Source organism: Petaurus breviceps, unplaced genomic scaffold (assembly GCF_028583685.1).
Source record: "Petaurus breviceps papuanus isolate PSGF00001 unplaced genomic scaffold, PetGlider_PUasm1.0 90822, whole genome shotgun sequence".
In the NCBI taxonomy this organism is placed as follows: domain Eukaryota; kingdom Metazoa; phylum Chordata; class Mammalia; order Diprotodontia; family Petauridae; genus Petaurus; species Petaurus breviceps.
The window spans coordinates 9,715,968-9,727,706 of NW_027187351.1; the positions used below are offsets into that span (position 1 = coordinate 9,715,968).

An 11,739-nucleotide genomic window follows, 5' to 3' on the forward strand; every position below is an offset into this window, starting at 1 on the left:
CTTCTTTCATCTTGAATTGAGGCTGGCTTCCAATCATCCTTAAGGGGTAGCAGAAAGTATAAACACAATCCACCCTTAGGTCACAGTAAGTCACAATCTTATTAGTCAATACAGAGTACCCAAGTAAAGTCTTCTTTCACTTTGGTTCAAGGCTGACTTCCAAGCCATTTGACTCCTCTTCCATGGGTTGACCATTCCCTGCTCTTGCCTGGATTCACATATAGGCAGCTCTCCATTCCTGTTCTGTATATCAGTTCACATGGACTGCTCCACTCTAAGCCCTTCAAGGTTAACATAGCTACAATATTTATACACATTAAGCTTAACAGAGCTACACCAATATTTACACAAATTACCAGCACTATTATCTCAGTTTATTCTCTGTCTGACAAAGTAACACAAATCAACAGACTAGGCTTCTGTTTGAGAAATCAAATACAAATCAACAGTAAAGTTCTCTTTCTGAACTTCTGTAACAACAGTAAAATACTTTTTCTTTTTTTTTTTCCAAAAGGCAAACACTTTATTATGAGCACAAGGGTTTGGGGGGGGGAGGTCTGGAGGAAAGGGTGGGCTATCTTGGCTGTTGCTGGAACAGGGGCCCAGCTGCTGTTGTGTCAACCCCTGTCTTTGCCTCATTCCGCTTGGGGAGATCTGTAGACCATGTACCTCTTGGGGCATCAGAATAGGCACTAGGGTCCATAGGATCCAACTCTTCATCCTTCCGGCTGGCTTTCTTGCCGTTGGGATAGGGGGCCAACTCTTCCCTTTGGTGGCACCAACATTCCTTCATCTCCTCTCTTTCCAGCTTTTCTTCTGGATACAAGTTGCTTCTGAGTTTCTTGGCTGCCTTGGTGATGACAGAACTGGGATCATGGGGGTTCAGCCAGGACACAAGATCTGTCTCCACGTTCCAATAGTAAGGAAGGCCACAGACTGGGTCGAACACCTTGTACCAGTTGGGTGGCAGGCCCTCGATCCTGGTGCCCTCGTAGTCCACAGGGTCGTCGTCAGTCCTTGGCGATGATCTCTTCCTCTGTGTCGGGTTCCACGTGTTTGAGGATGCTGCTTGGCCAGACGGGACTGCAGGGCTACAGGGGAGCGGCATGGTGAAGCCTCGCGACCGGTGTGAGTTAGGGGAGATCCAGGGAGCTCGACGGCCCCACCCACTCAGGTCTGGTGTAACAGGGGTGGCACAGAGTGCTCCTCGTCTCTGTTCTAGAGGAGGAAAGTACTTTTTCAAGACTTTTGTAACAACAGTAAAGTCCTCTTTCAGGAATTCTGTAACAGCAGAAAAGTTCTCATTCAACAGATAGAATGCTTCTGTCTGATAAAGTAACATCAACACATACAGAGTATCAACATCATAAACAATCTCTCTCTTAGCTCTGCTCACTCCCAGTTCTGTTTGAGCTTTTCTCTGCTCCTTCCTGTTCCATGCTTCTTGTTCCGCTCTTTTGGCAAGGTCCTCCCACTGTGGGCTCCTTTGTGATCACTTCGGCCTATTAAGGGGCAGCGAAGGTCTTCAAAATCCCTTAGACCTATTAAGGGCAGCAAAATGTATACTGTTTCCAGCAAAGACTCTTGATACAATCAAAGGTGAGGCTCAAAGGCACTTGAAAAGCTGAAACAAGGAACCAAGTACTACTTTGCTTGCCATTTCAGAGGGTTTTCTCATGGGCTAAAGAGTTAGAGTAGGAGCCACATGCCCATTATGAGACAAGCAAACACAATTTAGTCCTAGGAAAGATGCTGGGTAGTCAATGCCATTAGTGGTCTACACTTGCATAGATAGGTATAGATATAGGTAGATATAGATAGATGTGTGAATGTGTATATTGCATGTATGTGTGTATGTGTACATACAAGTAGATATGTATACTCTGTATATATTAATATATGCATATGTATGTGGGTTATATGTATGCATGTGTGTGAATGTATATATGTGTATGTGCAATTATATATGCACATACAGATGTGTATATGTATGTGTGTATAATGTTTAGACAGAGATATAGGTATATGGATAGGTATAAGTAGATATAGATACGCATCTCTCTACCCCATGTATCTACTTGAATATAACCTAAGGTCCAATCTCACTTGCTTAAGACTCTTGTTCTTGGTAGAGAATTATTACTCGTTTTATGTCTATGTGAGGGACATAGTTGGTCAGAATTTGGTAGACACATTTGTTCTTCTGGCTTCTCTGGTTTCAAGAGAGGCCATGCAAAGTTCTAGGTCCTCTTCAGGGTGAAATCCCTGAAGGAGAAGGAAGACTAGGAAGAAGCCAACATGCAGAGCAATGCCTCTGTGATGCCTTATCCCCAGTTTATTACACTGGGGACTTCAGAGAATTTTCCCTTGGTAAGAATTAGGTCCCTGATGCCTGAGTGAGTGTGTGTGTGAGTGAGTGTGTGTGTATGTATATCTCTGTGACTGTTTCTCTGACTCTGTGTCGGTGTGTATCTCTGTCTATGTCTGTGCCTGTGTATCCATCCTTGCTTTTTGTGCCATTTCACTCCTGTATTTTTTCTCCAACATGGCTCATCCTCCACCACTTTACCTTGAGATTGCTGGGTGATAAGCCAAGACCTTTTCAAGGTCTTCTGCACCACTCCCTGCCAGGCCTGTCAGGGAGTTCAGTGGGTGTGTGGCTGACTGGCTGTCTCCATATGCCTGGGCGAATCCCTACAGAGATGGATAGATAGATTTGGGAACCTGGGGAACAGCCTACCCATCCAAGGCCCATCTCTGGCCTTCAGAGCTACTTTCTCTCCTTTTGGTTTTTATCTCCATCCAGAGGTGAGGAGGAGGAGAAAGAGGAGGAGCAGCAGCCAGCAAGGCAGTTCTCTCTTGTCTGCTCTGGCCCTTTGTTTTCCATGCCTGGGTGCCCCGTCTTCTTCCACCCCGCTTCCTCTGTGGGTTTTTTTTGGGGGGGGGGTGATTTGTGAGGCCAGAAATGCTGTCTGGTGGATGGGAAAGACTTCCCTAACTTAGCTTTCTCCTTTCTCATCTCCTTCTCCAATCTCTCTCTTCCTCCCTTGCTCTTTCCTCCTCTCCCACTCCCTGCCTGCCAACCTGCTGAAGGAGAAAGAGATTAGGGGACATTCACTCATTAATAAATTAACTAATTAATTAAAAAAGAATTACATCTCTGTATCAGTCTCTCTTGGTCTCCCTTTATCTCTGTCTTCATCTCCATCTCACCCTCTTTCTCTATCTCAGTTTCTCTCTGTGCATCTGTCTCTATCTCTTTCTCTGTCTTGAACTGAGATAACTCATTCCCATGGTAGAACTCATTCATTCTTTGTATTATCTGATAAATTCTAATCCTATCATTTCTTCATTTTCAGTTTTGTATCTACTTGGATAAAAGGGTTTGATATCTGCTATATATTTGCTATATTGTGATCAGAACTGGCAGTTAGTGAGAAGGGAATCAAGCTTTGGACATATAGCTTGGAGTCCACTTTCCCCATTAAAAGGATAGTGATAAGGAATGTGACTTGAATCTAAAAAATATTTCCTCTTAGAATAACAATATTTAGGGGAAGTGACCAGCTATAATTTACCTGATACCCCTCTCAAAGGAGAACAGAGTACCTAGCCTCAAGGCCCCAATCTCCTCTATCCTGCCAGTAGGAATTACTCAGAAGCAGACTCATGCACCCACATATCCAGATATGGGTGTGTGTATACACACACACACAATATGCATGTGTGCACACACAGATGTGTATATATACACATACATACATACATCTCATACACACACGGTTCTTATTAGTTAATAGAGAGCTTACCTAGATACAAGGAAAACCTGGGTTCAAGTTCCAACTTTGACATATACTGCCTGTGTGATCCTACGTGAGTCACTTAACCCCTCAGCAGAAAAGAAAGTGCACTTGCCCCAGAGGTACATATATATTCAATAGTCAATAAAATTTATTAAGCATCTACTAGGTACTAGGCATTGTGCTAATTACTATCTAATGGGGAAAACAATACATAAAAGGAAGCTCAAAAGGGAGGGGAAGAGGAGTGGGGGGGGGGGGGAATACCTGACAGGAAAGTATGGTAGGGAAATCAGAGAAGTCCCAGAGTAGTGTAACCAGGTGAGAAATTAGGAGATTTCTGAGCTGAGCTCCCTCCTTACATTGAGATTTTGGAATTCATGGCTCCTCACTTCAATCAGAAGGATAAAGGGTTGTGAGGGGGGTAGAATACCAAGGTTGATGGGATTTTGCATGATGATGAGGATTTCCCAAACAGTAAAATCCCAGTTCTAGGCCCTATCCCTACATCTTGGACAGAAAGTATAAGTGTCAAGAAATTCAGTCCAGAAAGAAACAAGACTGTGAACTGAATTGCCTTTGGGAAATAACTGCAAATTTCTCCCAAGACCAAAGGTTCACATTTTAAAATACATATTTATGTTATGAGCTTGACACTCATTAACAAATATAAACATTTCCATATGTGAAGAAATTTAATGGAATATTGTATATAAAATAAAATGAATATACACTGTGGAAGTCTGATTTTTTTTTGGTTTTGTTTCTAAAGCAGGCAAATTGAATGAGGTAGTACCAATACAGTCACTTTTGTCTATATCACCTTTAGAACTTACATTTTCTATTCTTTCTGTCCCTTGTTTTCTCTCTGTAAGAGGCACACACATATATGTATATGTGTATAACATTTTACCATGTAGAGTAGTAAATATACATATTATAGAGATCTCTATTTCATTGACACTTATCTTTCTCTTCTTTTCCATTGCTATTACTGCTCCAATTCTCCACCATGGCACCCGAAACAAATTTGCCTTATTTATATCATGTTTAAATATGCTTATCTCATTGTATACCAACATTCTATCATTTCTCTGACAAAGGTTTGACATAAATTTTATCATCTTTTTATCATCAGTTTTATTAAGTCAGTATCAATTATTGCATTTGTTGGAGTTCTTAACTCGTTAAAAATTGTTGTCCTGTATATTTTATAGTCAATGTAAGCAAAAATGGTCTTCTATTATGCTCACTCCCCTCTATATCATTGTAAGTAATTATTCCCAGATTTCTCTGACTCTATCCCCTTTGTCCTTTCTGATAGAACAATAGTATTCTATTACATTCATACACCACAATTTGTTCGGTCACTCTCCAATTGATGGGCACTCACTTTATTTCCACTTCTTGGCTACATCAAGTAGTTCTGCTTTAAATATTTCTGCACATATGGATTTTTTATTCTTCTTTGATCTTTTAATAATCATAAACCTAGTACTGTTGTCACTGGGTCAAAGAAACATATACAAATTAATAACTTTTGGGGTACAATTCTAAATTGCTTTCCAAAAATATTTGGAACATTATAGGTCTACAAATAATGTGTTGGTATGCTTTCTATCCAATGTTTTTGTTGTTCAGTTGTTTAAATCATGTTTGACTCTGTCACTCCATTTAGGGTTTTCTCAGCAAAGATACTGGAGTAGTTTGAGATTTCCTTCTCCAGCTCATTTTACAGATGAAGAAACCAAAGCAAATGGGTTTAAGTGACTTGTTCAGGGTCACACAGCTAGTAAGTGTCTGAGGTCTTATTTGAACTCAGGTCTTCCTGATTTCAAGCCCAGTGTTCCATCGTCTGTACCTGCCCCAATCTATCCCATAAATCCTATACTAATTTTCTTTTCTTTTTTGTATCTTAATCTCAATGGATGTGAAATAAAATGTGAAAGTAATTAAATTTTCATTCTCTATTAGAATTTGTATTATTTTTATATGCTTTTTGATAGCTTATATTTCCTTGTAGTAGAATTGTCTATTCATATCTTTTTATCATATCTACTGTGGAGTTGCTTTTATTCTTATGGTTTTTTTTCAGTTCTCTATATATTTTGGATAGCATATTTTTATCTTAGAAATTTACTCCAGAGATAATTCTCAGTTAGCTATTTTCTTTCTAATTCTGACTTGATCAATCAATCGATAATATTTGCAAAATTAAAATTCTCCATTTCATCTTCTGTGATCTATTCTATCCTTTAGCATGTTATTTATTCCTTATCCTTTCCTGATCCTTTAATGTGTTTGTGACATGGTTTATATCCACATCATATATCAATTTGGAGTCAATTTCTCCCAGACTACTTTCCAATTTTCTTAGCAAATTTCATTCCATACTAACTCCTTACTCCAATATTTGGTATCCTCAGATATATGAACATTATACTATCATGTTGAGTGGATTCTATTTTTTGTGTTTCTACTCTATTCTATTTTGTACTTTTTTTTCGGAGGGGAGAAGGCAAGGCAATTGGGGTTAAATGACTTGCCCAAGGTCACCCAGCTAGTAAGTCTGTAAAGTGTCTGATGCCATATTTGAACTCAAGTTCTCCTGATTCCAGGGCTGGCACTCTATTCACTGTGTCACCTAGCTGCCCCTATTTTCTGTTTTTTAAAGAATTTATTTTTATGATTATTGCTTTGCAAAATAGTTTGACGCCCTGTACTGCTAGATCTCCTTTCTTCCTATGTCAGTGGTATCCCTGGGGTATCAGGATAAAATCATTGAAGGCCTCTAGCATAAAACCAATGAGCCTCCTTTCTCAAACTTACAGGAGAACCTGGAAGAATGTTGCACAGGATGGGCAGGTATACATAGTTTCTTAGAGGTAGATGCATAATAAATGTCCACTGAATAAAAGTAACAACACAAGATAGTATGTTAAATTTCATAAAATGCTTTCTTCATAACAGCAATGTTAATAAGGCAAGATAAATACTCATATATGAGGAAACTGAGATACCAGAGGCATGAAGTGATTCGTCCATAGTTACATGGCTAGTAATGAGAGGAGGAGGCATTTGAAACCTGGCCCCTTCTGACCCTAGGCTTTGTGTTGTTGTTATTGTTGTTTTTTTCCATTCCTTAGACATTACTATGTTTCTAAAGAAGGCTAGAAAAGCAAGTAAACTCAACAACTAAAATGGAGTCAGACTTTCATTCTTTAAGAGAATGGAAATGGAAGCCTCACCTAGACATAAAAGATCCTTCAAAAACAGTTACTTCCCTTTTTCTAGATGTGAAAGGGCCCTATCGAGGCATTTCCATGCTCGCTCCTAAGAAGTTCCCTGGATATAATGGAAGCTGCTCACTTTTAAATGAGTCTTGCTAAGTTAACTTTTATTAATGCGATCAATCTAAAATTTCTTTTTTATCAGTTTGTTTACTTATTATCAATTTACTAGTTGATACTTTTCCTCTTTATATAACTAAATTAGTTTTCATCCTTTACAGAATATAGAATCCCTTTGGAAATCTCCCAGGGTCATCTAAGTACAACATCCCACATTATAATCACTGTTTCCTTCTCCTTGACTTCTGGCAAAATAATCAATGAAAAATTCATAGTCTGGCACAACACATTTATTTTATAAAACAAGGACAGGGAGAAAATCAACTTAGTTTAATGAATGCTGATGGTAACAAACACAAACTCATGTAAGTTTGAAACATCTCTTTTGACATAGGAATTGTTCAAATACCACCCTCAGATACATGCTAGCTGTGTGACCTTGGGCAACTCACCTAATCTCAATTTGTCTCAGTTTCCTCCACTGTAAAATGGGGATGGAAATAATAATAGTAGCTCCTTCAATGGATTGTTGAAAGGATTTAATGAGATAATATTTGTAAAGCACTTAGTACAGTGGTTGGAACATAGTAAGTGCTATAGAAATGCTACCTATTGCTATTATTATAATTATTAGTTTTATCAATCATTCCTGGGAAACTGAGTATGAGGTGAAAAGAGGTAGAGGAAGGGTGGCCGGGAAGGAGAGAGGGAGGAAGGAAGGCAGAGAGAGAGATTTAACTCTAGATTTCCAAGAGTTATTCTTCCTCCTTTAACTTACATTTATCTTAGAAATGCTGAGACTCATAAAAATACATACTTCTATCCCAGATTGCCCTCCTTTTAAAAAATGAGCTCCGAAGAAATATATGGTTTTAATAACATAGTTCACCTTTACTTGAGAAGACATATATATTTCATATAGGGAACAAAACTCTAGCCTTGAAATTGGGAAAAAGTGAGTTTGAATCTTGCCTCAGACATCTTTAAGCTGTGTGATCCTGGGCAATTCAGTTGACCACTCTTAGCCGATCCTCATTTTTTAAATGGTCAAAATGTGGGGACTTAGGTCAGTAGTTTGTTGTGAGAACCAAATGGGATAACATATATAAAGTGTTTTTTAAACCTTAAAACATATAAGTGTTAGCTATTATTGTTAATTAATTTTCTTGTATATTTATATGCCTATCAATTAGTGGGAGCAATGTGATATCCTAAAGAGTGTTAGGTTTGGAATAAATAATAGGACCTGAGTTTGGATCCTAGTTTTACCATTATTTGACCTTGGACAAGCCAAGTACCCTCTTGGGGCATTGATTTCCTTGCTGTAACACAAGGGGGACTGAACTTGTTATTCAGTCATTAAGTAGTGTCCGTCCGACTCTTTATGATCCCACAGATCATAGCACACAAATACTATCCATGAGGTTATCTTGGCAAATATACTAGAGTGGTTTGCCATTTCCTTCTACAGTGGACTGAGGCAGAGAGAGGTTAAATGACTTACCCAGGGTCACAGCTAGTGTCTGAGGCCAAATTTGAACTCAAGTCTTCTTGACTCCAGGCCCAGCACTATACACTTAATCATCTATATTTTACATGGTTTCGTTTTAAAAATAAGATATAAGCTTTGAGACTATTTTTAAAAGTCAAGTTGTGGGGGGCAGAGCCATGATGGCAGAGAAAAAGCATGGACTTACTTGAGGTCTCTCCTAAGCCCCCCCAAATACCAGTAAAAATGACTACAAACAAATTCTAGAGAGCAAGAGAACCCACAAAATGACAGAGTGAAACCAATTTCCAGTCCAAGACAACCCAGAAGGTCAACAGGAAAAGTTTATTGTGCCAGTCTGAGAGAAGAGCACAGCCCAGCAGGCCTCAGAGGATTGAATCACTGGCAGCTGTGGCAGTTTCCAGACTTCTCAACCCACAAATGCCAAAGACAACTTAGAAGATTAGTAGGAAAGGTATATCAACCCTGGGTGAGAGAGGAGAGCTGCCAGGCCCCAGTCTCAGGGCAGTGGCAGCAGCAGCTGTAGTGACAGTGGCTGCTTCCAGAACTCTCAGCCCATGGATGGTGGGAGGATTGAGTGGCACATCAGAGAGAGATTGCAAGAATCTCTTTGCTGGCACTGAGGCAATATTCTTTTACTTTGCCTGTGATTGGATCTGGGTGCAGTCCTGGATGGCAATCATGGGGCAAGGAGGAGCTCTGGTGTGGTGGAGCTTTTGTGGGGAAGACAATTCCAAGGCAGAAAAGAGTGTTTGTGGTCACTCACAGACCAGAGCACAGACCAGGATAGGAGCAATTGCCTCTCCTTTGATCCTACAACCTTGGAAGAATTAAAATTTACAGGTCCCTAGAAATATCTCTGAAAACAGCTGCACAAAACCCCTGAAGTACAGCCTCCACACTGGAAGCAGCATGCTACCTTAACAAAGAACTAAAAAGCCAAGAAATTTTCTGGGAAAATAAGCAAATAGCAGAAAAAAAAACACCTCAGACTACAGGATCTTACTTTGCTGACAAAGAAGATCAAAACAACAACTAGAAGAAGACAATAAAGTCAAAGCTCCTACATTAAAAGACTCCAAGAACAATATGAATTGGTTTGAAAGAGATTTTTTTTATTGAAATTGAAAGAGATCCCAAAAGGAAAACTCCTAGGAATATTTTAGCCAAATTCCAGAGTTCCCAGGTCAAGGAGAAAATATTGCAAGAGGTCAGAAAGAAACAATTCAAGTATTGTGGAAACAGTCAGGATAACACAAGATTTAGCATCTTCTACATCTTAAGAGACTGGAGGGCTTGGAATACGGTATTCTGGAGGTCAGAGGATCTAGGATAAAGCAAGAACCACCTACCCAGCAAAACATAGTATAATACTTCAGGGGGAAAATAGACATTCAATGAAATAGAGGACTTTCAAGTATTCTTGATGAAAAGACTAGAGATGAATAGAACATTTGCCTTTCAAATACAAGAATCAAGAGAAGCATGAATAGGTAAGCAGGAAAGATAAATCATAAGGGAGTTATTGAAGTTGAACTGTTTACATTCCTACAAGGAAAGATGATATTTGTAACTCATGAAACCTTTCTTAGAATTAGTGTAGTTGGAGGGAATACACACACACAGACAAACACATATACATACATATAGATATATGGATTTATTTTTTTTTATTTTATTTATTTATTTATTTTTAAGCAATTGGGGTTAAGTAACTTGCTCAAGGTTACACGGCCAGTTATTATTTCTGGGTGTGGTGCTGAGTATCTGAGCCCAGATTTGATCCAGGTCATCCCGACACTGGAGCCGGTTGTTCTTACTCGCTGAGCCACCTGGCCACCCCTAAGCAATCGGGGTTAAGTAACTTGCTCAAGGTTACACGGCCAGGTGTTTCTGGGTGGGTGCTAAGTGTCTGAGCCCGGGATTCGATCTCCAGGTCTTCTCAACACTGGAACCGGTGCTCTTACTTGCTGTGCTACCTGGCCGCCCCGATATATGGATTTAGATAGACAGAGGGCACAGGGTGAGTTGAATTTGAAAGAATGATATCTAAAAAATAAAATTAAGGGGTGAGAGAGGTTTGTACTGGGAGAAAGAGAAAGGGAGAGGTAGAATGGGGCAAATTATCTAACATAAAAGAGGCAAGAAGAAGCTTATACAATGGATGGGAAGAAGGGGAAGGTGAGAAAGAATGAGTGAACCTTACTTTAATAAGATTTGGCTTAAGGAGTGAATAACATACACACTTCTTTGGGTATGAAAGTTTATGGGAGAAGGGAGGGAAAAAGAGATAAGGGGATAATCAGAAGCAAACACTTTTGAAGATAGACAGGGTCAAAGGAGAGAATATAATAAATAGGGGTGAGATAGGATGGAGGGAAACAGTTAATCTTTCACAATATGACTGTTATGGAAGTGTTTTGCATGACTATGCATGTGTAAACTATATTAAATTGCTTGCTTTCTCAATGAGGATGGGTGAGGAATAAGGAAGGAGAGAATGTGGAATTCAAAGTTTTAAAAGCAAATGTTAATAATTATTTTTACATACAACTGGGAAATAAGATATGCAGGCAATGGGGTATAGAAATCTATCTTGCCCTACAGGAAAATAGAAGGGAAGGGGATAAGAGAAAAGAGGGTAATAGAAGGGAGCAGAGTGGGGGAAGGGGTAACCAGAATTCATTCTGTCTTGGGGTACAGGAGGTGGGGAGAAAATTTGGAACTCAAAATCTTATGGAAATGAATGGTGAAAACTAAAAGTAAAATAATTTTTAAAATCAAGCTGTGAATTATAATATAATTAAATCAATGGGTTAATTAATAACCCCATAGGATACACGATAACCAGTAAGATGCTATGTAAATCATGGCTCAGGCTCAGACTTCCAAATCCCTATGCCAGCCTCCATGACCAAAAGACAAGGAGGGGAGCATATCAGCACAATCTCATTGGATACATTCACAGCCAATGATACCACCTGCTCATTTACCTCTATATTCTTAGACTTGATCATGTAGAATTGGTGTCATCCATTCCTTCATTCATATATATATATATATATATATATATATATAT

General features: G+C 39.2%; 1 pseudogene; it reads right to left on the minus strand.

Annotated features, from left to right (window-relative positions):
* Positions 1-574: 574 nt before the first annotated feature.
* LOC138148067 (polyglutamine-binding protein 1 pseudogene) overlaps positions 575-11,739 on the minus strand; it is a 172,087-nt pseudogene continuing 160,922 nt past the window's right edge.